Source organism: Calidris pugnax, unplaced genomic scaffold, assembly GCF_001431845.1.
Source record: "Calidris pugnax isolate Ruff unplaced genomic scaffold, ASM143184v1 scaffold92, whole genome shotgun sequence".
NCBI classification, from domain to species: domain Eukaryota; kingdom Metazoa; phylum Chordata; class Aves; order Charadriiformes; family Scolopacidae; genus Calidris; species Calidris pugnax.
In genome coordinates this window covers 1,694,468-1,721,654 of record NW_015090823.1, presented here as the reverse complement: position 1 = coordinate 1,721,654, position 27,187 = coordinate 1,694,468, and the positions used below count along the sequence as shown (strand labels likewise).

Genomic DNA, 27,187 nt, shown 5'->3' with positions numbered 1-27,187 from the left:
GGGGATCCGGGCATCCAGGGGGTGATGTTTGGAAGGAGGCGGTGCAGGGGGGGGTTCCTAGGAATTCGGGGAGGGATGTTGCATGAATTGGGAAGGGTCCCCAAGTTTCTGGGTGGGTCCTGGGGTTCCGGGGGGGGGTCCTAGGTTCTCAGGGCGGGTCCGAATATGGGGAACGCGGTTTTCCGAGGGGGAGAGGGGAGGGAGGGGTGTAGGGAGCCCCAAGAAAGGGGGGGGGGGGGGGGGGGGGGGGGGGGGGGTGGGAAGGAAAGAAAAAGAAAGCACGGGAGTCACTCCATGCTGAGATTTTGTACTTTTGTGTCTCCTGAAAGTGAATGCATCAGTCAGGAATCAAAGGTTTGAAAAGTCATTCAGCCCCTCCAAATTAGAAGGCCAACCATCTGCACGACGGGATGGAGCTCTCCTCAAAGGCTGGAGGCCGGGGCTGATCCCGGTGACACCGGGTTAAGCCTGGAGTGTCTCCACCAGGGTTAGAACCAGTTCACCCAGCATCCCAGCTTCTGGCCTGGTGCATGCCTCTCCCTGCCAGGATAACGTTCTGGACCCAGCCCTTTCATGTTGTATCACCATAGTGACGGGCTCCTCTGCTCCAGAGCTGATGAGGAACCGCTGTGGGGTTGTCCAATGTTAATTAATCCCTTTTAGGCAAAAATTTGAGCTCAGTGGAAACCGCAAAGACAAGGCAGCCCATTCAGAGCCCTGCAGCCTCTCACCCTCTGTGATTTTAGCAATACATCTTGCCCTCAAGTCCCACATGCCGCAGCAAATCCCTTGTGTTTCCTGGAAGCCAGAGCAGTGATGGAAAGTCAATGGGAAGGAAAGATGTGCCGTGTGAGAAGTGAAGATACGCATGTGTCCTTACGGCTTTGCAGATAATGCTGTTTGGAGAGCCTGGGTTGTGATGCAGGCTCCCCGAGGTGCTGCGTTTTTGGGTGGGAGCCAAACAGCAGGAAAACTGAGAGGGTTTTTTTTTCCTGCAGCCAGGAAAACCGAGCACAAAGGAAGAGCTGGGTCTGAAGCACTGCCTGGCTTAGACCATTGGGCTTGAATCGCCCTGAGGCATCGTAACTAATCCAGAGGTGCCTCTCTAGCATGAGCGCCTTGGGGGTGGCCCTCACCTGAGGTACCTCAGGCAGGTCCCTAAAGGTAAGTGAGATGTGTCCATGGGGAGAAAGAGATCCCAAAGCTAGTCCTGACTTCAGTTAGGCACAGGTCACAGAGACGCTCTGATCCCAATAGCTGGACTTGCTGAGGTAAAACCAACCTGAGTGCATCCTCCTCTGCACTGCTCAGTGTCTTTGGGTCTCGGACACAACTGGATTGTCCCTAAGCCCTGATTGCAGGCTGGGCCACCTCCTGAAAGATGCCAAAAGTCATTACCCAACCCACCAAATGGTTTGGGGTCCAGATACCGTAGTAATGGACACATATGAGGTAAATATACTTCACTGCGTTTAATATGACAGATCCACAAATTTCTTATCCAGGATTCGGTTCAGGCCAAGTGTTTTGTTTTGTTTGTTTATCTAAGATATGTTTTTGGATGCTTAGCAGGAAAAAAAACCCCACCAACTGATGGATGTTCATTCTGTTTGTTTCAGATCTTCCTGGATGAGAAGGGAATGCCACCGCGAAGGAAGGATTACCGAGGGGAGGTTCAAGTTGTGTTGGAAGGGAACACAAGCGCCGTGCGTTACGCGTGTCACCACCACAGCAGGTCAGTGCCTTTTCCCTGGAGTCAGAGTTCTGAGAGTAGCATCTGTGATAAACTCAGTCAGACCCTGCATATGGATTTAAAGGTGATAAAAATGTCACGGTTGAAACTCACTTGTGTCAGAAAGGCTTAAATGATTTTAAAAATGGTACTAGATCAAGTGTTTTATAGTAAGCAAATGGTTGATGAAAATAAGTTTCTGCAGTGAGGCAGACTGAGTCAACTTTGAATTTTTCTGCTCTTTTGGATGGACGTTGGGTTTTTGCATTAACCCCATGAGGTAGTTTGCTTGGAAAAGTCTGTGAGTTCTGGCTTGTTGCTTGCGAAGTGCTGAGAACACTGTGACATCTCTGAAAATACAAATAATAATAGGTGGTTATGAACAACAGCTTATCAAAATCTTTTGTGATGGCTTAGAAACCCATGAATTCTTTTGCTCTCTGATTCACCCCTTGAAGTATCCTGTGCTTTGATTTCTAGCTTTGGATGTCAGTAATGTGCAGCTAAGATCTGGGGCAGTTCCTAAGAAATTGAATGCAATTTGCTTTCTTTGAAAGAGTTTCAGACCAGGCCAGTTCTACACCTGGTGGCTTCAGGAGAAGTTATTCCCTAATCTGGTGGTCAGGATTTGCTTCTCCTGCTTAGAAGTTTCAAGTTCTTACAGTTCTCCTAACCAGGACTCACTCTTAGGATGGCTTCCTGGTGCTTTGATCGTTCCTTTAGTTAACTTCCACATGGTTTATGCATATTCAGCTACTGAGAAGACCAGGTGCTGGTGTAAACCATTCATGCTTTATATTCCTTTGAGTCTGAAAACTTTTTAGGTGCATAGTGTTTTATAGTTTATGTATATCTCTTGTACTGTCTGTGCAGACTCCTGTAGTTGAAGACTGGTTCTGTTTAAGGTTAAGCGTGTGGTTGGGCCACCTGGGTCACAGCCCTGTGCTTCCTTTGGGTGACTGGGGAGAAATAAATGGGTGCAAAAGGCGACTCAGACATCAAGCAGATTGACTGTTGCTCTGAAAGTGTCCATCTGTCCTGCTGATCACAGGGAGAGCCGAGGGAACAGCAGAAAGGGGATGGATCCAGGGCACTGCTGTGCAGGCTTTTAAACGTGCTGCGGAGAAAGAAGCCAGGTCTCCCTATGGGGTGTCCTGCTTTGGGAGCTGTTGTGGAGATGGGATACAGAACCACATCTATATCGGGTGGCAGGGACATTACTTCATGTTCTTTTCTTCTTAAGCTTATCTGAGGGGAGGAAGCTGTGAACGTTATCTTTTTCTGAGTGGAAAAACTGATTTCAAGTACATATGTTTGAAGCTAGCAGCAGCATGAGCCAGGTTAACTTGACTAAATAGGCGTATGAAGCCACAAAATCTGACTAGAGCCTAATTAGAAACCAGGATGCCTCCCAGCACTTCAAGGTTTCTTTTAAGATTATGATGAGCTGACAAAACACATTAGTGAGAGGTGGAATTGGTATGAGCCACGTTTGGCATTTCACTACTTCGTGGCAGCAACAAGAGGCCCAATATACAGATCAGAACCACACGTGCACAGGCCTGGATCAATTCAGTCCACCTTCTTTGTGGTGTTCAGTACCTGAGTTAGTTGCACAAAGCTCTTGGGGTGGGAGATCACCTTTGGGGAGGCTGCTGATCTGCTGCAGAGCCCAAGAAGACTATGCTCTTAACAGAAGGTCTGGATTAATTGCCTGCGCCTTGGTGGGATGAACGCAAGCCAGGATGTGGTGTCCGGAGAGACAACACGTGGGCCAAGTAGGTTGAAAAGGAGGATACCAGGTCCTCACAAATGATTTGTAGAGCAGAGGCTTTGCAGTCTGCCAGCCGTGGGTCGTTTGCGAGCAGGGGTGAGGATTTGAAGAGTTGAAGGAGGGCACGGTGGTAGTTTTATACGTTTCTTTCCAAGGATTTATTTTGCTTTGCGGCACTGCTCTCGTTACCGCGAGCCGGGATTCCTCTGCTCCCCATCCTGCACATGAACACAGACACTGTGCTGCCTCTGTCTGTGGGATGGAGCCATCAGTGCTGGAGCGGGGCCCTAAAACTGTTGTCCCTGAGCAGAGCCAGGCTGCCAGCGAGCCGCGGGGCTGATTGATGCCATCCTCCGCGTCCGACGCCAGCAGGTGCTTCACCTCTCTGGGCACTGCCAAGCTCCCTCCCGCTGTTCTCCCCACTTCCAGTATTTCATCTTTCCTCAACGCTGCTGTTTTCACTCCCTCTGCCTGGTTCCCAGCCCTCTTTCAGAAGCTCGGTCTCGTTTGCCGTTGTCCTGGTGCCAGAATTTGCAGTGGGAGGCGATGGAGCCGCCTCTGCGTGGGGAGGCCTTGTGCTCGCTGGCTCCACCGTCTGGGCCTGGCCCCGGGCACAGAGCTCAGCAGCCCCTCACAGGTCCCCTTGCTTTCTCTCCAAAAATATGATTAGAGGGTTGAAAGTGAGCAGACAGCTGGTATGCCCTCCCAGGGCAGCCTCCGTGCCTGGGCCTCCATTGTTTTTGTCCAAATCATATCTGATTCCTTTCCAAAAGCGTTTCAGTCCGTAAAACCAGACCAGGTGCCTTTGGTTGTGCTCATTCCTGAAATACCAGCTGTGAACAAAAGCATTTTTAGATCGGTCGTTCTTAAAATGGGTACGAAATTCATGTCAAACTGGGATAGGGGTTTTTTTTTCCCCCAATTAAAGCATTTGAATCTTCCCTTATGCTTTGCAGATAGAAAACTGACCTTTTTCAAACCAATCCTTGATTTTGTACCCAATTTACTGTATTCTCTTTTACTAGATCTTCAAAATTGCTTCATGCCATGGAGTAGGCTCTGAAATCTGACCTCTACGTGCGTTCTTTGCACCTTGACCTCTTGGGTTTTTTACAGAATCACAGAATCTTCTAGGTTGGAAGGGATCTCAAAGATCATCTTGTCCAAAACTACCAGCAAGCCTGGTGATAGCTTTTGCTGCAATGAGCTTTCCCATTCTGCTCAGCAATCTGCCAGAACAGAGGGAAAAAGCAAAAGAAACCTTACCTTACCAGCCAAAATTTGTGGAAGCGTTTAAAAGCTCGGGTGGCCTCTGAGCCTTGGTTTAGTTCTGCATCCCCGTGAAGTGCCAAGCTAAGTGCTTTGTCCTCCAGACTGTCCTTCGTCTAAACAGCATGAGCAGCACCACTGGCACCGGGGCTATGGAGGAGCTCCCGATGCTGCCAAGAAGATGGGCTGTAGTTATGGAGCAGAGATCTGCCAACCTTCTGTGCTGGGGAGTTTGCAAACTTCCACGACGCATCTGTTTTATTTCAGATGGGGGATTGCACTGAATAGTCCTTTTGTGTGCTCTGTCTCCCGCTACTAAAACTGGCTCTGAAGAAGCCAGAGATAAATATGACAGCTACTGTTAGAGAGTATCCCCTGGGTACTACGGCCTGACCTGCACCCACTGTCTATCTTAACGTTGTCAGTAATAATGTTTATATTGCTGTGTCAACTTCGTTTCTTATCGCGTCACCAGAGATGGGCCAAGGGAAGGTGGAGAGCTTTTCTGTCCCTCTGCATTCAGGGTCATTGGGAGGTCCACAGATGGGACAGACGCTTTGCTGCTGAACTGTTTACCCTGACAAACGCCACGATGTCCCACGTATCATTCAAGGGGCAAACAGTGCTGTCACCAGGGTGGACTGAGTGGCACGACTGGAGATCGGCAGGTCTTCCTGCCCACGCTGTGTGTCCCTATAGCAGGTTTTGCAGAGGTAGGCTCTGTCCACGTTTCTCGTGGGACATTACCTTCCAAACTGCCCCAGGTTCTCTGCATGGGTTCAGGTGCCTGCAGTAGCCCTAACTGCAGTTTTCTGGGCTTTTTTCCTGCATCATTAAATGGGCTTTGTGTTCCGTGGTAGAAATTCTTACACTTCAGTGGGAGGGGAAGTGGTTTTGTGTGTCTATCACTGGATAAAGGTGTGTTTGCACATGAGTGTATCAACATCAAGGGAGTATGAGCGTTGCTGTGCCTGGCATAGTGTTTGTTGTTACCTGCCTGGGAGCTCTGGGTCCCAGGAAAGTGGTGTAAAGAGGAGGCTGTTCCATTGCATCTCTGAGCAGAAGAGGTTTCCTTGAACCAGGGTTGAACCAGGGTTTCCATCGGTTGATCTTAGAAATAACTACTCCTTGGAGTGGTTATTCTGGAAAATTTGACCCATTTCATTTGTGTTGAAGCATCAGCGGCAGCAAGAAGCGCTTTTGCCTCGAGCTCTTGTCGTTCAGTTGCTGGAATCTCACCAGTTCAAGACATCACCCAGTCAGAGCCACTGGGAGCTCGGCTCTCCCTGCGCTGTCTCTGGACAGTGTTTGACTAGACTGCTTTTATCTCTCAAGTCTGTCTGTGGGAGTTGAATCTTTGTACAGAGCCTGCATTGCTTGGCATCTAATCTGCACGAGTTGACTCAGTCAGCCTCAGAAGGCAAGGGGGGAGGGAGATAAGTAGGAGGAAGAAAGGTGGGAGTGGAAAATAACATATTTGAGGGGACAGCAGGAAGCCTAAGCTCATTCGCATCTTGGGAATTGCTCAGGACATGACCAAGTGAGTGTTTCCTCATCCCCTCTTCTTTTTTTTTTTTTTTTTTTTTTTTTTTTTTTTTTTTTTTTTTTTTTTTTTTTTTTTTTTTTTTTTTTTTTGTGGCTTTTTTTTTGGTTTTATTCCCCTGTGGGCCAGGAAGAAAGGGTGCCTCGGAGGGCATGAGCAGGGGAACCCCAACCTGGGTGATGCCCTTTGCAAATGTCACTGGAAAGCCAAGTGTCCCAGGTGGGTGGTAACCTGGACCCACCAAGATAGCTCAGTTGCCAAGATCTTCTTTATATTCTTTTCTGTGGTACCTGGATTTCCATTGAAGAAATGGAACATTCCATGTTCAGTCCAGTCCTTGCTGATACCTTGAGAGGAGCTCCCTGCGTGGAGGATATTTTAATATACATTTCGTTATTATTGTTTGCTTTTTCTGTGGGGAGCTGAATCAAAATGGAGACTGAATGAGGTTCCCCCCTTGGTGAGGGAAAGAAAGCAAGAAAGATTTCTACAAGATAAAAAAATGTTACGGCTTTTGGATAAAAGGGCTGAGGGTTGTTTCAACCTGCAGGTTATTTGAGAAGAGAGGCCATTGTGGAGGTGGAGCTGGAAAGCAGGACAGGAGGGAGACGCGTGTGGCCGTGTGTCTTTTCAAGTACTTCAGGACACGCCAACATAAAAGTTGCCATGTGGATGTCAGAGACTGTTATCTATTATTGTTTAAAGTTGGGGATCTGCTCACACTTTCAAAGGTCACCAATCCCACCTTCTCTGAACAGGCAGAGCTGGGATCACAGGATGCTCATTGCATGTTCCATGCGCTTCAGGGATTGATTATGTCTTTTCTTTGTCTGCCCTAATTAAATCAATAAATGGCCTCTGTAGTCACCTGTGTAGCAGGTGACAAGTTGAGCTGCTTGAGGTCACTGAAGAGGGCATCCCGGCAGCCTTTGAAAAAGAAAAGGATTTTGATCCAGAATAGTCACGATGTCCTAGTTTCCTAGTCCCTTGGGCCAGCTTGTTCCTAGAACAGGGCTCTGAAAGCAAATAGAAAAGAACAGAAGAGAATTGTCTTCTCTCAGGGATGATCTAAGAAATCTGGTATTTCTGTTGTCTCAAATCTTTCACTGTTTACTCCAGCTGTCACCTGTTCCGTTTCTTCTGTGCTTCTCTTATTAACATATTAGTAATGCTGTGATGATTAGGTGAGCAGATTATCTGTCAATGTTGCATTATGATTTAGTCTCCAGTTGCACGGCAGCAGCTCCTGGGTGTACAGGCATCGAAGGGAAACTGTATTGTGGAGGTTGCTGTATAAACCCACTGCTCATTTATCAAGGTGACATCATTTTAAGTGGAAGTGGGCAGAAAGAAATTTTGATTCAGATTCTTCTGGGCCCTGGGGTTCTTTGAAATCCAGATCGGCTCCGAATGGATCCGAATTTTACATGCAATACGTGTTTCAAATCAATTCAGCCCGAGTCTAAGACTGACACAGCCTCATTCCCAGAGATGAAAACAAATGCAAATCCATGTGCTGCGGTTTGTTCTGCTGGATTAGCCCATTTTCCCCCAGAATGATGCACGGGCATTTGCAGGTGTTTTCTCCCTGGTAGTCATCATTTGACATTGGGTCCTGGCAGGGGGGTGTACGGAAGAGTGGCCACTGAAACCTGGCCCTTGGCGTGTCCTTCCTTCCCTGGGACTCTCTGAGCTGCTTCATGGTCCCTAGAACCTCGTGCCTTGTTCTGGCACTGGAGGATTATCGATATAAAATAAAGCAGTGCTAGTAGGAGGGGATTTTTATTTATTTTTTTTTTGCTCAGGGGTATAAAAATGCTATCTTTTAACCTGTCAGTATGCATTTACAACACATCTGAGGTTTGAAAGAGGCTGTCCAAAAAGAAACCCAAGAGTAATAAGAGTGTGTTAGGAGAGCCAGTAGGCATTGAATAGTCTCTGTGGTGGTAGAAAAAGCCTTAGGCTTCAACTGATTGCTAATTATGCGGCTCTATTCCTTTTTAAGAAAATACCATGCAAGGTTTGTGAAGGAGGTAAAGTGTGTTAATCTGTGGAGAGTTACCAGGTTTGGGGTTGGTGGGTTTTTTTTTCTTTTTTCTTTTCTTTTTTTCCCATGCCTCAATTTGGTATTACAGGCTGGGCTCTGGTTTTAAAATGAAGGCACATTCCCAAGTTCTGCCATCCATCTCTTAGAGCCACCGTGTAAAGGGCACAAGTTATTCCACCTTAAAAAGAAAAGAAAAAAAAAAAGAGAAAAAAAAGAAAACGGGGAAAAAAAGCAAAACCCACGCTGTGCAGAGAGGGAGAGAGTTACAGAAAGTGGGCCCCCTGCTTTTTTCAGAGGGGGAATGTAAGCAGATCCTTGCTGAAACTGCTTCACTCAGCAGTTTTCAGCTTGTTTTAATTGGCCTGGCCTGAAAGAATTCTGAATGCTGTACCTGTGCCAATGAAAATGCAAATGTTTCCCCGAGCCGAGGCACTTGGAGTGCCTGTGCCCCCGCTCCGATAGCAGCAGCAGGGGCATGGAGACATGGAGGGGATGGGAAATGGGGAGGCCTTGATCTACCTCGGCTCAGGAAACAAAGGGCTTTGGAAAATGAAGCGGGAATAAGGCAGACCAGGGCTAAATGTTGGTTACCTCCTGCAACTCCTGCAAAGCCAGGAGCTTTTCCGTAGGGAAGTCCATCACCCTCTCACCTGGCACTGGACTATCGGGTCCTTCACTAGTTTATGGGGGAACTTGGTATCCCTTTCTTTCCGTTTTTGTTTATTTGATTATTTTTTTAATTGTTACCTTCTGTAGAAGGTTTCCTGTCAGAAAGAAGGCTATTCCTTCAAGTGCAGAGATGCCATCATCTAGTGCATCCTTGGAGCCAGTGGGCAGGGTGGCGTTAGGTACCACAGTGGAGACTGTCTCACTGTGGGAGAACTGAGGTTATGAACTGGTCCCAGACTCTGGCTCCCTGCAGGAATGAACAGGGTGGGCTGGGAGATACCAGTGATGTCCCTGGTGACCAGGCTGTCCTTGGAGCAGTGGTTGATGGACCCTGCTTGATGGTGTGAGCTGTGCTGCTGTAGGCCGGGTCTCGAGGGCTGAGGGGTGTTCCACCTTGTGCTGGAGCCAGATTTCATGGGTGGCTTTGTAGGTGGCTCAAAGGGCCAGTGAATCAGACACTGACCGTGTCTTCTATGGTACTGCAGTTTGGTTTTAACTGAAAATGTTGCTGAGGGTATCAAGTTGTCTCTCTGAAGCAGTAAGATCTCTGTCTATCTGGTGTAGCCTCAAGCTCCATAGCACCGAGACTTCAGCATCACCCCCATTTAGGAATGTCTGTTCTTCTCTAACTCTGTACAAACTATTCGTCGTGTTCCTTGCTCAGCTGGTTACAGCATTTCTGAGTTAGTTCAGTTTCATGGTCCCACATCCAGACCTGATGCAAAATAATCTGTGTTCTCTCCCAAAGCTCAGTGCTGGGCTCAGAATTACTGGCATGAAGGTCTTTATGCTCTAAGCTTGCCATCGTCTTAAAACATGAGAAGACGATTGCTTAATTCTTTGTGTTTGTTTTCTGAGGCATTTTTACAACAGGCCATCTTTCCAATGTGGAAAAAAAGACCGAAATTATTTCAATTTCACTTAAATTTGATAGTAACTCACGCTGGGTGCATCATGGCTAAATTATGTTGTGTTTGTACCAGCGTGGGTCTGGATCCTCTCCGTGCAGTCCCATATCCCATACCCATTTTTATGCTATTCATTCCCTTGAGGTGCTGCCCCTACATAGAGTTATCCTTCTTCCCAGAACCTACTTTTTTGCAATCATGTTCATCTCCCTGAAGTAGCTACATCAATGCCAAAAAACCAACAACAACCCAAACCAAACTAAACCACCACCACCAAAAAGCCTTTGAAACTGTTGAGTCTCATGTGTTTCCTGTGTATTGATACTTCCCACATGGGCCTGGGAACCAATATTCCTCATATACTGGAATTCTGGGTGTTCCTCAGTGTGACCATACAGATAACTCCACAGCGTATGTATTACAAATTACGGCCACACAAAAGTATGTTCTTACGCATCCATAAAACATACCTCCTCATAAAGGACACATACTAAAGTCCTGGATTGAATGAATACAAAAAATTATCTGGCTCAGCTTATTTTTCTGCCTCCCATCAAATTACAGCCCAGTTGTGAAATGGGAAAAGGATTAATTTTCAATAAATGGTTGATCAATTCTTTTCTGTCTTTGTAACTCCCTGTACGGTAATGAATATGCATTCTTTGCATTTTCCAGATAAATATCCAGCATCTTAGGGTATTTAAAATTAGATCTGTATACATTTACAGAGCAATGATTATTCTGAATTTCATCTGAGGCAATTAAAAAGCATCATGATGACATTTAAGGTGATATTTTTCTCCCCTATGTTAAATAATTATAAATAATAATAATGATTAAACAAATTATTCTGTTCCTCCCAGTCTGGATCAACCTTTAGGTTAATAATCTAAATCATTAAAATTCATCTGTCTCTCAAAGGATTGAGTAGTTAAAAAAATTGGAGGAACCTTTCTGCATAAGGGTGATTGATAATTACCAAAGCAAAGATGTTTTGTGGGTAAGAATTGTGAAGGCTCAGCAGATTGATTGAGTAATGCACTGGTCAGGTTGAGGTGATATTTTCAACAATTAAACTCGGCGTGGTTTTATCAACTCACATCCTCTTCAGAGGACGACGGAGAGGTCAGGTCCGAGCCTGCTGCTTTGTAGACTGGAGCTCAGGAATTGGTGGTTCACAGCTGCAAACTCATTGTGTGGCCTTAGGTCACTGATGGCCATTTTTGGAGATTATTATTTAATTACAGTGGGAGTTAGGACCTTGTATGTATTTTTTTTTTAAATTTTATTTTTTCCTTAAACTGCCTCTCTCAGTGAGATTTTTCTCGAATAAGTTCAGTCCCCTAAAATCCAGCTGTCTACACCAAGCTGCTACTTGGGTAGTGTCTGTGATTTCCCTCTGCTTTAGGGTTGGTTGATTTGCCCCCACAGGTGCCTGTATCTCTTCAGTTGTGGTATAAAGCACCGAAATGAGAATTGAAACCCAACTTTTAGATGGTTACAGCTGAAGGATGGACGTGACTCAAGCTGTCCCTCAGCCTCTCTGATCTTCCCATAGACATTGCAAAGGGAATGTGGTAAAACCTCTGAAATACTGTTTAGCTGCTTTATTGACGAGAGCAATCTAAGATGACTACCTGAAAGGTATATGGACTTTTAGGGGCTTTACACCTCTCTGGATAATGAGAGACTTGCCTGGCCACAAAGAGCCAAGGAAGAATGGATTTCCAATGCGGGAAGGAAAGATAAGGCTTTCCCTGTGGGGTTTATTGGATTGTGAATCGCTCCACCTATTTGCAGAGTTTCTCAGAAGTAATCTGTGTTCATCCATCTTCTCCCCCCTGCTCCCTCCCTCTGGGCTATTAAATCTCTTCCCACTCTGCTAAAACCGAGCCTTCATGTTGTCTTAATAAATTGCCTTTCTTGTTGAACCTGACTGTGCTTTGCAGGAAAATACCCCCTTCCAAGTAACCAGCACCGAGCAGATACCCCTTGCCCAGAGCATAGAGGAAGGAGGCTCTTTCTTTCTGATTTTTTCCTTCTTAAACACATTTTTATATTCCCGTCTTGTTTTGCTGCTTATGTCTCCTCCCACTTTCCCTCCCTTCTCTTCCTGGGTGTCCCTGCCTGAGCAGGGATGCTGCAGTGGCTGCTTTTCCAGCCCGGATTGAAAACCCTCCGCGACGCCCCAGTGCAGCCCCAGCATCCAGCGGTTGTTGCTCGCTGCAGACGGGCTGGCGTTCCCTGGAGAACAGCCTTGCTCAGGAAATGTAGCTATTTCCGATCTCGGCTGCAGCCAGGAAATGAGGAGGCAGCAGTTGAAGATATTTTTTTGAATTTGACGGGATTTTTTTTCTGGCTTTGTAGCGAGGAAGGCTCAGGCCGACCGGTCCTGCAGCCAGGGGGTTATTGAAACCTTGAAACCCTTGGCTGGGGGAGGCAGTGACCAAATTGGGGTTTGTGTTAGACCCAGGTTCACATTAAGGCTTGGGATTCAAAAGCAGCAAAATGTCAGTAAATAATCTAAAGATTTGAAGCCAATATAGTAAACGTGACTTCATAAAGTCACGCTTTCTCTTGCTGATGTTCTCATTTGCTTGTTTTGATTTGAGTTTGCTTGGCTTTGCTTTGGGATTTATTTATTATTTTTTTTCCCAACACCAAATTAAATAATTTCAAGTCTCTTCAGCATCCAGAGCGGTGCCTTGTGGGTGCTGCACGTGAAGAAATTCCCATCTGCTTCCACTGCAATGAAAAGGGTTGCAGATCCCACACTCTAATATTGGCCCACTTCTGTGTTCATTTTAAATAGACTTCCTTAAAATTAATCTCATGAGAATTTAAAGCAGTCAAGGGTGCTCTAATTTTGATGGAAGACGTGTGGCTAATCTTCTAGATTGTTTTAAAAGTCTCATTCTTATTAGTGTGAATATCCTGTAAGTTTCTGCTGCAAGTAGTGGTTAAAACACCGAACGTAGGCATTTCAAATTAAATTGAAAAAAATACTAGCAGTAATCATTTAGTGAACTTGGGTGGCATTTTAGAAGTATGATATTTTTAGAGCTAAACAGAAGATAATTCTTGCAAAGGATTTAAAATTTAGCTATTTTCTGTAACAGGTCCTTACTTTGAAATTCTCTGGAGGAAGTTTTCCCTCTACCTGTCCCTCCTTCAGAAAAAAAAGACATTTGAACTGAATTTAGCATTTCATCAAGATTTTTCCTATTTTAAAAAATATAATATGTCTTCACAATGGATGGATTAAAAAGATTCTATGTCAATATTGAATTTTTCTTTAATATATGAAAGTATAATAGCAGAACTAGAAAATGTCAAAGCAAAAACTTATTTCTAATGAGAAATAAAACATTTGCCCTGAAGTTTTTGAATGGAGAGTTTCACGGGATTTAAAGTTTTTTCCTGGTTTTATTCCGTGCAAAAAGGTTGTGTTCCAGCCACAGTTCCCTTGAAGCTTCTGTGACTGTGGCTAAAATCTTGGCCACATTTGCCAGTGCGTTGTGTTTCATTCATGCTTCCTAACCAGAGTGACAACCCACAGGGCAAAATGCTTTATCAGGGAGTGGAGCCATAGGATGAGGGGTAATGGTTATAAACCGAAAGGGGGGAGATTTAGATGAGATTTCAGGAAGAAATTGTTTGCTGTGAGGGTGGTGAGACACTGGCCCAGGTTGCCCAGAGAAGCTGTGGCTGCCCCATCCCTGGAGGGGTTCAAGGCCAGGCTGGATGGGGCTTTGAGCAACCTGCTCTAGTGGGAGGTGTCCCTGCCCAGGGCAGGGGGTGGCACTGGATGATTTTTAAGGTCCCTTCCAACCCAAACCATTCCATGATCCTGCCATCGCCCTACAAATGCAGACAAGAGCTGGAGTGTGTCTGTGTAGCCCCTGGTGCACAGCGATGCACGTTTGAAACTCCAGCACGAGGCATCCAAGCTGGATTGGTGCCTGTGGGTGCCAGATGTGGTACAGGTACTCGGTGTTTTTATTGCATCCTGGGCAGTTTGCTCTAAATCTGTGGCTTGCTGTGATGCCCTGGCATTGCTTTGCTTTCTGTGGGTACATCTGGGTTTAGGTTGGGGAAGCGAGTTGGGTGTCCTCTTGGTGTAGCTCCAGCAGCAGAGAAGCCTGCAGCCTGTAGGGCTGAAGAGAGGAAAGGGAGGGAGGAAAGGGGGGAGCGACTCGCTTGTAGTCATCCAGGAGGAAAACATAAATCTTCTGACCTGCAATACAATGCGTGTTCCCTCAGCACCCACTGCCTCACGAGCGACGTCCCAGATCTTTACGTATGTGATAGTCCCGCTGAGTTCCATCGTGGCTAAGGAAACACAAATATTGTTACTTGCATGTGGAGAGTTGCTTATGTACTAATCAGATGAAGAACAGAGATATCCATCTCAGCCCTATTAACTTCATCACACAATTCATCATTGAAGTGGGTAACTGAAGGCTCAATTAGGCACTTGTGATTTTGGCTGGTGCCTGCAGCCTAGTGTCCTGTTGTATAATTCTGTTTGGTTTTGGTTTTATATAGTAAAGCACAAATAAGGTTTACTCATGAGACAGACTAGGGACACACTGCCAGAAATAGAGGCTCCCGACAATTATACAGGATGTTGCTGTGGCGTTATCATATGATTCATCCACTATGAGTATGAACAATTGGTAACCTCAAGACACTCTCACTTTTCACGCCCTCTGACACACATACCGCTGAGGACAAATATCCTCCCCATGAGTAAAACGTTAGGACTGGGATTTTAACTCATCAAGGTCAGTTCATTTCAGGTTCATACGTTAAGCCTTAACTGTGCTGTCCAGCTCTTGGGCGTGAGGATTATAAGGAGGATTTTCTGGAAGGAATACTACGTGCTTGCTTAGTAAATCCTTTTTGGATTTACATTGACCGTAGTAATGGCTGTGGGTAGAGACCATCAAAGTGGTCCATGGTGGAAACCACTGAAATGAATTACAAAGAGAATAAATTTGGCCCAGATGCTCCGATACAACTGAGCTGAAGGCAAGAGGGAGTTATACTGAGGAACGTGTCCAGTAAAGCTGGAAGAAACACGGCCAAAGGCTTTCAGGCACTTGCAGGAGAGTCAGTCTTGAGGCCTTGAAGGTAGGCTTGGCAGCTCCAAATCAGTAGAGCAATAGGAGCTTGTATCAGGTGAGCAGCTGGACTTTGAGACTTGAGGTTGCCAACTGCGTGTCCTGAATGTCCCCTACCATGGACAACAGGTGGATAATGGATGAGCTTCCAGGCAACCCCTTCTATGTAAGCTGTTCGTTGTCGTACGTAGCATAACACTTATCTTTCCCATAAATGGTTGAGGGCCACCACTGGGGGTGCCTTTTGCAATTCTTGCTGTTTAATCGAGTGGAATGTCGTTCTGGAGCCTCCTTTCAGAACTTGACCCAGGCCCTTGCTGGTGGTCAGCCATCTTTTCCCAGCTGTTTTGCCTTGCGGCCTCGCATCACTAGATGGCAGTGCAATGGCAAAAACCTGCCCTGCCTGGGCCGCCGGGGAGAAAAGTCAAATTTCAACCTAGGAAAGAGGACGAAATTTAAAATTTGAACGCAAACCAACCACACCTTAAAATGCCTCTTCATCCTCCTGAAGTTCCCGTAACGTTCTCTGTAGAGACCTAGGGCAAAGTCTTCACTCACGGCCCAATGGCACAGGAGCTGCACCAATTTATGCCACCCACAGATTTGGCCCAGAGAGCTCACATGAGTAGCACAGCCATACTTGTGATTTGCATGTATATGATATTAGGTCAGGAAATTTGCGCAAGTTTTAAAATGCAGCAACAGGAAAGCAAACAAACATGATATTTTTCTTTAAAATTAAGCTTTCCTCACTCTTCAGCTTTTGCTCCCGCTTCCCCAACGGATAATATTTTGAGTTGGCTTTGCAGGCCCAGACTTTGTGGTGCAATAAATGAAGCTACAGGTCATCTCATTTCAGTTCTCTTGACATAAAAAGGCTCTGCAGCTTTCCATCCCATTTTGTGGCCCAAAGGGGAATTGAAACAGCACACAGGTATTGGTTTGGTTTTCCGTAGGGAGAATTGCATCCTATGAGCCCCCGTAATTGAAGCATATGGAGGACGTGCTCTTGTGTATGTTTTCTTAGGTCTGGATTAGCGCCCTCATTTATGGCCAAGATTTTAACAAGGAGGAAAATGTCACAGTATAGAAAAATAAACAGGGTAAAAAGAAATGGCAGCAAGGCAGTCTTCACCACACTAAACATGGTCCTTTTTGGACGTCACGAAGACAGCTGCTGGCTGAGAGTGAGATCTGAAGGTCTGTGTTAGGAAACGTTATTGCTGAGATTTTCACTGTTTGGATTTCCTGTTTTCCTCACTTCTGAACCCTTCAGCTTTTGTAATCTAAGCAGGGTCAGGTCTGGTCATCCGTGGGGAAACAGCCTGCCTGTGAACAACAGGGCTGTGTGCTGGGGGAGCGGTGCTGGGGAGTCGGGGGGTGAACGGCCGGGTGGGTTCGGGAGGCAGCCGGGATCCGCGGCACAGTCTGCCCTGACCTTCTCTCTGGTGCTGCCCGCAAGACTTCCCCCTCTGAATTGCATCTGTCTAGATTAAAAAATACCCATCCTTGATTTTAAAACAGTGAGTGATGGAAAAACACCCACTGTCCTTCAGAAGCACTTCCAGGGGTTAATTGCCTTTGGCTGTTAAAAATGAGTGTCTTATTTTTGGTCAAAATCTACTTAGCTTTAGTTTCCTTGTCATTGTGTTTGGTTATACCTCTGTCTGTAGACACAAGAGCTCTCAGGGATTTTATTGTAGAACTCTTTCATGGACAGATATGATACGCTTGAAAAGATGCTCCAAGAGCCATCATCTTCCAGGTAAGATGTGAAAGTCGGATTGGAACCATTTGATCTCTCTCAAAACCCATACTTTTTAAAGAACGTACCAAAACCCGTTCAGATTTGATTGTCCACAACCCCACCTCTCCAGTATCAGTGTCATAAAATGCTTTTACCAGTCCTGGTCCGACGTGGTGATCTCCCTGTGTGCGTTTGCCTTTGTGTCTCCGTGGGCTGAGCACGGTGCTGTTTTCCCCTGCACGAGCAAAGGCAAAGGGAGCCCTGGAAGGGGTGAAATTAAACCAGTGTAAAGGTGCACGATTGAAAATATGGAGAGGTTAAAAAGTCCCACCCTCTGTGTCCACGCTTGGTGGCAAGTCATAGGACTATACCAGCATCGTGGAAGGGACATAATCCTATACTGTTACTGTGTAATATTATGTGTCACTGTGTGGTACTTACCGGTTACTCCAGGTGAAGTGATTAAGCACGGTACAGCATGGCTGTGTATCAGGTGAGCCCGTGGAGTAAATCAGTAAATAGGAGTCTATCAGTCCATTTCTCTGTGTGGAATGCCTGAAGGAATGGCTCCCAAGGTGTACTGGGCTCGTTTCCCCTCCTGCAGGTATATTTGGTGCAAGCTAAACTTGGTCCTGTCTCACCACCCCTGGAGCATGACGAGGACTTCTGCTCAGTGCCATCTCTGCCAGCATCCCTCTTCTCCTTTCCACCCTTCAATTTTTTTTACTCCAAACACTCATTTTCACCAGCGAATGGGTTAGATCTGCTTTGGACAGGGATCTTCACAAGGCTAATACATTTCCTTTCCTTCTTAATCACACACGGCCCATTTTCTCCCAGTTACACATTGGCTGTTCTCAGGGTTAGCACGGCACGGCTCATCCATGGTCTTGAGTTCTTTTGTGATGGAGAAACCCCTCCGGCTGCAACTGTAATTAACTTGAACTTTTTTGAAGGACAGCTGGGAAGACTTTCACAGGGTGGCGTTTAATGGTTGGATTTGTCCCAGAACCACCACCAAGTGTCTTGGTTTTCATCATCATATATAGGTATAGGGGATGCCATGCAGACAGTTAGGACTTGGTTCTCCTCTCAGTCTTGAAGAAAGGCAGGGTCATTAATGTGTTTGTAAGAGGACAGTTGGGTTCTTGGGTGGCTGGATGGACAGTGTGCGGTTTCAGTCACCTTGTTGGGTGTCTGAAGGTGTCAGGACTGTTTGGCAAATTGAACTATGATGGGAAGCAAGGGGGCCAGGGTGCTGATGTGGTATCTCTCTGCCATCAGGGTGCTGATGTGGTATCTCTCTGCCATCTTCCCAGTGTAGGGGCCTGAGTGGGGCAGTGCTCCCCGTCTCCCCTTCTCCAGAGCAGGTGGACTGGGCAGCGGCTCCAGTTCTCCCACTCCCTGACCCTGCCAGCAGTCCTTGCTGCAACAGGACGTTGTGATTTACAAGGACTGGGCCAGCAGGAAATTCCTACCTCCGCCCCCCGGAGAAAGGAGGAAGCGGGAGAAGCGCCGTGACTCAGACTCACGCCTGAGTCACTGCAGACGCGGTTCCTGGGGTGGTGCTCGGGTCCCACCAGCCCTTCTCCTGACCCTGCGTGGGGTCCTGCTCACCTAACCTGCAGCTGGAATTCACTTTGAGCTCCTGCACTGATGCCTGGTGTTATTTGAGGAGGAGAACGAGAAGCTGCCCGCAGAAAAAGAGCGGATTCAGTTCGTGCTATTCTTTAATACATGAATAAACAACTTATGGCAGGTGCCTGGCAGCTTATGATAATCAAGGGGGTATTTATTGGAGATCAGAAAATATACTCAGTTGAACAAGTCTCTCCTCTGTCTTTGGCTCACCACGGGCTCGCTGAAATTGGATGGGGTCATTTGCTGTCTCGTCGCAGATAATAAATCAAAGGGCTGAAGAAACTGCAGGAGAAAGGGCATGAACTGACCAAACATTTGGCTTATTGTAGTGAGCGTCAGCCCAGCCAAAGTGAAACTTTCCCAGCAAATTTTCACTTATCTCAAATCCAGTTATTCCCTGTAGGCAGCTGAGTTGTCTAAGTAAATAGAGGTCACTTTACCTTGACTAAACAATGACTTTGCTATAGTCGGTGCCAGCTATGTCGCAGTTACAAAATGGGCTTTAAAGGCTGGTTGGTAGCAGGCTGCCGGGGTGAATGAACCAGTCAGTCTGGTCTACTTTGGGCAGGATTTAGGATGCTTAGTTAGCCCAAGCTGTGGTTGGATCAGCTGATCCCGTTGTTTGAGTGGGGATATAGCATGTAAACGAGCGGACGTGTATAAGGAGGAAGCAGGCAGGAGCTGGGGGAGTGGAGAAAGGATGACTTTCCTCTGATGTCAAAAATCCCATCATTCAGTGCTTGCGGTGAGAAAGACAAGAGGAGAAGAATGTGGAGAGGGAGAGAGGGAGAAGAAATGAAGGGAAAGGACACGCTCATTTTTCTCCCTAATCCCGTAGGCTCCCACTGTCCACCCCGATAGGATGGAGAAATGAGCCTGATCCCGAGTGCCAAGTTCTGAACAGCCTTCCAAACCCCGGGGATTGTTCACAACCCCATCCCGATCTGGACTTGGTTAGTACTGTCTTGATACGAATAATCAGGTAGATAAAAAAATTGTCAAAGAAACTTACTGCAGTTTCCTCGGGGCTCTCTCTCTTTGTGTTATCTTTTGTTTCTGGCAGTTTTAATTTTCTGAGCATTGTCTGTGTTTGTCAGAGGTGTGAGATATCCAGCTCTCCCAGGGTTTCTGCAGTGGTGTGAGAAAGGACCAGAGCTGGCTGTAAGTGAATTAGCTCGAGCGCCAGACGCAGGAGAGCTGGGGTTGCCTGGAGCTCTGGCCAGGTTGCTAATTCTTCCTTCCGAGGGGCTGATTTTCAAAAGGTGCCAGATTTGTCCTTCGTGCATTTCGCTGTGTGCCGATGCCTGTAATTAGTTTCTCGACTGAAAAAGCTTTCTCAACTGGAAAAAAAAAAAAAAAAAAAAAAAAGAAAAAAAAAAGAGAGGGGGAAAGAAAAGAAAAGAAAAAAAAAAGCCAAAAAACAACCCCACACATTTTTGGCAACGGGTTGTTTTTCTAAGCAATTAATTAAGCGCTGATTTTAAAAGAATTTGAATCCTCCTTCCACTCTGTGTCAAGCATGGATTTTGTATTAATCACTTCACTACTCGCTGACTGAATAAGGACTGAAAAAGATGCATAGAGTAAAAATTTCCTCAGGAAATGAATCAGACAAGGAACCTATGCCTCATCTCGCCTCCTACAAATGAAGAAAGAGAGGATTTTGTCAATGGTGGGTCAGTTTACAAATGTGTCCTTTGCAGTGAGTCATAAGTAGTGATACATTTCACAGCAATGCAGCCACAGATGCAGTTTAAATCCAGGACCGAATGCCAGCTAAAGATAAATAGAAATGAAATCCTCATGCCTGTAATAGTAATGAGAATGAAAATGCAACCTGTCAGACCTGCTTCTGTGTCAGCCAGCTCCTGCCGCTTTTTAAACCCGTGTCAAAATTCTCGCTCCCTTTAATGGGAGCAGAATAATCCCTCGGGACACGGTCTTGTGATTTCTGTTTGCTGATAAGCAAGGAAGAGATGTGGATTTTTACAAGATGGAGCTGGTAGAGGACCTGCCCTGCTGTGGGCACCTTCGGCGCTCTGCGCTGGAGTCTTACGGAGAGGGGATGGCATTTCAGGAGTCTCCAGTAAAAATGGGGATGCTCCCAGGGGGGTATCACCTCATTGTGGGGGGCTGATAAAGGAATGGGGAACAGGTGGGAAGCAGGGCTCTCTCTGGAGCTGGCTGCAATGTGTTACTAGTTTGGAGATTTCCAAAATGCTGGACAAATATATATATATTTTTTTTTCCATAAGCGCCAGCCTTTGTTAGTGTTGTAGCTGTTAAGAGATGTGTAAAGACTCTTGTTGTGAAACTAACAGCGAGATTTGTTGTTGTTTTGGTTGTGGGTGAGATAATGAAATTTAGCAGGAAATCTGGGCTGAAATGCAAAAATTGCAATGGTTTTCACTGGTGCCACTTTCCTGAGACCCTTGTAAGTGTGTTAGTACTCATGTTTTCTTTTTTCTTTTCTGAGTTTCCTGTATTTGTGTCTAGCTTGCCAGGCTTTCAAAATGTTAGGCGGGACATCAGAGGTGGATCAGATGCCTACTGGGTCCACCCAAGTCGATGGCACTACCATTATTCCTGGCCAAGATCCACCCATTGGTGCCCTAAAGTGTGATAAGATGAACAGCTGAGAGGCTGCAGGTCTTTTTCTTAAGGATAATGGCCATATTTGGAAGGATCTTTATATTAAACAGGTTCATAGACAGATTGTAATATATTTATTTATTAGCGTGTGTGCAGACTTTCAGTCTCTAAGCTGAAAGACTTTGCAGAATTTACAAATATCAGCATGTTCCTTTGGAAAAGTGGTACCACCAAAAGGTTTGGAATGGGATGGAGAACGGCAGACCTGGAGTCACATTGAAATTTTCTAAGTCACTGGCCAGCTCTTTAACCATCAAGATCAATCCTCTTCTCTTTAGGGTTAAATGTTTCCTCTTACAAAAAGAGCCAGAGGCTCTTGATTATCCATGCAAAACAGGCCAGGGCTTTGATTTGTAAGGTTTTGTCTGACACACTTTTAAATGGATGAAGCTCAATTTAGATTCCAGAAGAAAATCTAAATTTGATGGTTGAGACGTAGACCCACTTTTCTCTCTTATCCCGAGGCACCGTTTCTCCACCCTTCCCCTTTCCTCCTCAAAAAATGATACCGCCTAATGCTTTGAACCCAGAAAGCATATTTCAAGATCAGCGTGGAACAATTAAACCAATGATCTGTACGCTTCAAGGAGAAAACTGAGCTGCAGTAGCTCTGCTTTGACAGGTCTTTGGAGGATTTCAAGGAAGTTACACCCACTTCATTCATGATAATCGGCTGTTTAACGCAGCGCAGCTCAGTGTTATGAATGAAAGGGAGCATGTTTTGGCTTGCAGAACAACTCACAAATCTAATGCTTCACTCGTCAAATAACCAGCCACATTAAAAAAAAAAAAAAAGAAAAAAAAAAGAAAATCTGACTTCATTCTTGAAATGAAATTAATGAATGCAAGATTCAGTGAAAAAAAACCAACCAACCCTGACACCTAAAACTGCATCCTCTCTTCTTTTGGAGATCCAGAAACATTTAACCTCTCCTTGCTGTGGGTTTGTGAGTCTCTGTGGCTGGACAAGTTGGGGGAAACAACGCAGCCTCTCAATGGGCTTTGATGCCTCTAAGGCCAGGTCTTGGTGGGTTTCGTGCATTCAGTCAGAACACGCCCAATTGCCAGATTTCATATCATTTTGGTGGCAAAAGGGAAACGGAAGGAAAGAGAATATTAGGGGTAGCGTATGGATCTATGGAAGGAATAAGTTTCCATCCGGATGAGCTTGTAGGGTCTCTCTGAGAAGCTGTGGGCTCTGTGCTGTGCCTAAGTAGCCCTGCTGGTTAGAAATACCTTGATTTTTGCTTATTGAACCTGGCTTTGTGGAACATCATGATTTCCCCAGGTGTCACGGGGGCTGTCTCAGGTGCCTTCATGCCTTCTGGCAACACTGGGTTTATAGACTCTAGAGACTCTTAGATGGTAGAGGGACTCCTGGGAGGTCATTGCAGGCAAATGTCATTTAGGATATGTTGAATTAAAGTCAGGAGTAAAGATAGTTTAAGGCTGTCTTTCTGCCTTTCCTTATTCCCAGATCATTTGGTAATAAAATGGCTTTCTGGAGGAGCATCCATCCTACTGTCTCCTTTGCCCGGCAGTGATTTCCCTGTGCCTCGGCGGGAAGGAGCACGGTTACTTTGATCAAATAAAGACCCAAGGGTGGTTGCAAAACGTTTGACATGAAACTGAAACTGAACTGAACGTTTATTAGTTGCAGTTTTGGAAGAAATATGTATAATCATTTCCCTTGGTGGTTCTCATCTAGATTTGGGGTAAAAGCGGCAGATGGAATATTTTTCTTTTTAGCGGTATTTTGCAATTGTTTTCAACATTTTTTTTCTTCTGAGGGGAATATATCATCGTGTTTATCTAAGAAATAGATGGCGATACAGGTTGATTAAGTGATTTTACCAAGAATAGGTCAGTGGTCAAGACTACAGTTTAAAGCATTGCAGCAGTTGTGTTTCCTGCAGGCAGAGAAGGTGCGGTTTGGCTGTAGGTAGAGGAGTCAGGGGAGAACCCTGTGTCCCTTAACACTCAACTTGATGCACACAGTGAATGTTACTTGTGTGTTTCTGGAACTGACCTCTCTCTGAAAGAGTGGCTTTTACTCAAAAGGAAGCTAAACCAGATCAATTGGAGAAAAGTCAATTCCACGTGAGGATCTTTCATCTCTGTTTGGCAGCTTGAGAGCCTCTGATGGAAGGTGGGAAAACAATTTTTCTCATCCTTTTTGCACCAAAATAATTCCCAGGACAATATTCAACTAAAGCCAGGATCTCACTAGAGCCCTTTTCACTTAGCAGTATAAAAAGAGGGCAGGTTGGCTGTAATCCCCTGCCTCGTGCCCTGCAGGGAAAGGGCTGAAGGCAGAGCCTTGGGTTGGACGGTGCCGAGGAAGGGAAGGAGCGTGGGGGTTCTCTTCTTCCTCTGCTGTGTACAATAAACTAATGTCCTTCTTTCTTTTTTTCTACTCTATAGAACTGTGTTTGGGGAAATCAAGAACTGAACAGATCCTTTTTTATTTCCACTCATTTTCAGGGTGAGTGAATTCTCTTGTCTTCACTACTGCTGGCATGTCCTGTGCGGCTAAGAAGTGTGACTTCAGGTTCAGAGGAAAATCTCTCTTTTTTTAATCTTTGCACTGATAACACTGCGCTTAATTTAGCAGCAGTGAGGCAGAACATTTGGATTTTGTCATCCATTTCCAAAACTATTGTTGGCTTCTTAGCTCTTTGTTCCCCCTCCTATTGCTCCTTTTAGATTTACATTTTATTGTAGGTGCCAAAAGATAAGTTAATGCCAGCTTGATGATTAATTAACTAATACTTTCCTCTGTCCTAAGATGGAAAGCCTTTATCTAAGTAACCTATTAATTATTATTATATTTATTACTTCATGGGTACATCTAAATGGATTTGAGTTCTGCCCTCCTGAGAAATTTGGGCAAGAATTTATAGTAACAGGATGAAAGAAAGCCAAAGGAACCTTCAACTTGTTATCAGAAAGTATGTCTTGGGATAATGTTTATCCGTATTTTGCCAGCCCCAAGCAACACCACAGCCTGAGTGTCAAAAGTGACTGGTAATACGCAGTCCCGAGGCTTTCCGACATGCTCAGAAATGCCAAAAATCAATAAAAAGCTTGATATTTTTTTTTTTTTTCAAGGGGCTGGCAGAATTGCTCAGGCTTCTTAAGGTGTCTCAGCCCAGTTGCCCAAGCTTAGAAAGAAGGGGTGGAAAAAAACACACCTGGGGGACTTCCAGCCTCTCTGAGCTGTGCCACCAAGGTGCCGTATGTAGCTCTGCAGAAGTTACCAGGAGCCTCTGCTCTGCTTGGAGTTGTACAGGGTCCTTCTTTCCTGAGCTGGGAACTGGCTGCAGACACCTCATCCCGAGTTAGTGTCCTTCCAGCAGGAGTTTGGGAATTCATGGTGGAGCTCAGAGCTGCCTCTCGCTGTGGGAATCGTTACTCAAAGTGCCATAAATGCATAGCATTAATACAAGAGCCTGGGTATTAATAGGTTTAATGGAATAAATGAAAAGAAAGGAGGGAAATTGGGTTGAGCAATGATAATAAATTTATTGGTGGTGAGATTGGTTACCTCATTCTCTTGAAATTCTGATTAGACAGTAGGAATGAGGTAACTGCGTACTTTATGGCACTTGTGAGAATCTCGCCTGGGGGCAAAAATTAATGCTGGGGAATTAAGAGGTATCATACACAGCAGGTAAAATTCCCACCATGAAGAAATAGCAGGACACCACGTACCAGCTAGTGCTTGAGACTTAGAGGAGCCCTGTGCATAGAGGTGAATTGACCCAGTCACAGAATCACAGAATCACAGAATCTTCTAGGTTGGAAGGGACCTTAAAGATCATCTTGTCCAACCGTCAACCTCACTGACAAAAATAGACACCCACACAACAAACAAGGAGCATCATCACTAAACCAGACCTCCCAGCACTACATCAACCCGGCTTTTGAACACCTCCAGGGATGGGGCCTCAACCCCCTCCCTGGGCAGCCCATTCCAATGGCTGAGAACCCTTTCAGTGAAAATTTTTTTCCTAATATCCAGCCTGAACCTCCCCTGGCGCAACTTGAGGCCATTTCCTCTCGTCCTGTCGCCTGTGACTTGAGAAAAGAGACCGACCCCCATCTCTCTACACCCTCCTTTCAGGGAGTTGGAGAGAGCAATAAGGTCTCCCCTCAGCCTCCTCTTCTCCAGGCTGAATAACCCCAGCTCCCTCAGCCTCTCCTCATAAGACTTATTCTCCAGACCCCTCACCATCTTTGTCGCCCTTCTCTGGACCCGCTCCAGCACCTCAATGTCTTTTTTATGTCAGTCCATCTGTAAAGAGCTTCACCTTTGGAGATTTGAAATACGCATTGAGATTCATCTCTCTCTGCTTCTCTACTTACGTATGTTCTAAAAGATATAACACATGTCTAATTGATGTCCCCAAGTGCTAGTGCAGATTAAATATTGAATGCACACATCCCTGCCGTGGAATGTAGGGAAGAACACGTATGGGTGTAGATGGCATGAGGTGATGAACAACGTGTGCTCCTGCTCTATGCTGAGCACACCAGCTTTGTTCTGCTGCTCTCCAATTCGGGGCCCAAATGCCTTTTGCTTTTATTAAGCCCTGTGAGTGAACATGTTGACACCTGTTAATCTGCTGAGTTCGTTGGCGCCCAAATTAGAAGTGCACCAAGTTTTCAGAAGTCTTACCACTACCCTTGACTTCGGTGGGATTCATCTGTTCCTGGGTTGTGTGGCTATTTTTAGGGGGGGAGAGAGTGAGGGAGATCAGTGGCAGAATCAGGACGTTAGGGGAGAAAAGTCTGCATTTCCCACCCGCCCCAAAAAAGGGAATCTTTTATCCCCACACCATTTTTTCCTCACATTTAATGAAATAGGTTTGCCTTGAGCTTTCTCAAAGCAAACTGCTGGGTTTGGCAAGATGAAGGGAGGTGGCAGGCAGCGGCAGCAGTCGTGGCAGCATCTTCTTTCCACGAAGCGTCGCAGGAGTTAGTGCGGTCACCTCGGATGTGGGACACCCCGGCTCAGTTACCTCCCCTGCCTTTAGGAAATTTGAACCAGGTCCAGCTCGCAGGGCTGTGTGCTGAGCTCCAGCCTACGTTAGGGCTGTTCCACTTCGCATGAATAACTAAGTATTGACAGAAGCAAGGTCTTAAGGCAGGTATTCACCTTCCTCCCGCCTCCAGCGATCGTGCTGATGATTTGACTAGCGCAACGTTTTATTTCGGGGACTATTTACATTGAGATTATGGCTTTGAGGACTGTTTGTGCGTTTTAATTGCTGGCTATTCAACGCAGAAAGTAGAACGTAGTTCCTTGAAGCAGGGCTGGCAGCCCAGGTTTGCCCTTTGCCAGGTGAGCGCCGCAGGCAGCACGTCAGGGAGCTGAGCTCCATCTTTCAGCTGGCTGAATCTTTCCATCGTTTTTCCACAACTTGAGCAGGAAGTGCAGTGACACTGGAAAGCAGAGGACAGCCAGCTGGTTGGGGCACTGACCTCTAAGGTTTGGAGAGCCTAGATGGGCGACAGCCCTGAGGAAAGGGACTTGGGGGTGCTGGTGGAGGAGAAGCTGGACATGAGCAGGCAGTGGGCACTTGCAGCCCAGAAGGCCAATCCCATCCTGGGCTGCATCAAAAGATGCGTTGCCAGCAGGTCCAGAGAGGGGATTCTGCCACTTTACTCTGCTCTGGTGAGACCTCACCTGGAGTATTGTGTGCAGGTCTGGAGCCCTCAATATAAGAAGGATATAGACCTGATGGAGAGGGTCCAGAGGAGGGCCACAAAGATGATCAGGGGGATGGAGCACCTCTGCTCCGAGGACAGGCTGAGGGAGCTGGGGTTGTTCAGCCTGGAGAAGAGGAGGCTCCGGGGAGACCTAATAGCAGCCTTCCAGTACCTGAAGGGAGCCTACAGGAAGGCTGGGGAGAGCCTGTTTAGAAAGGCCTGTAGTGACAGGACGAGGGGCAATGGCTTCAAGCTGGAGGGGAACAGATTTAGACTGGAGATGAGGAGAGGGTTCTTCACTGTGAGGGTGGTGGAGCACTGGAACAGGTTGCCCAGGGAGGTGGTTGAGGCCCCATCCCTGGAG

The 27,187-nt window shown here is 46.1% G+C and overlaps 1 long non-coding RNA gene across 1 annotated transcript in view; it reads left to right on the top strand.

Annotated features, from left to right (window-relative positions):
- Positions 1-23,592, top strand: part of LOC106886757 — a 35,903-nt gene extending 12,311 nt beyond the window's left edge. Inside the window, exons 4-5 of the long non-coding RNA XR_001411731.1 lie at positions 1,620-1,735; positions 23,533-23,592. This is a non-coding gene — a long non-coding RNA (uncharacterized LOC106886757). The remainder of the gene's footprint in view (positions 1-1,619; positions 1,736-23,532) is intronic.
- Positions 23,593-27,187: the final 3,595 nt, after the last annotated feature.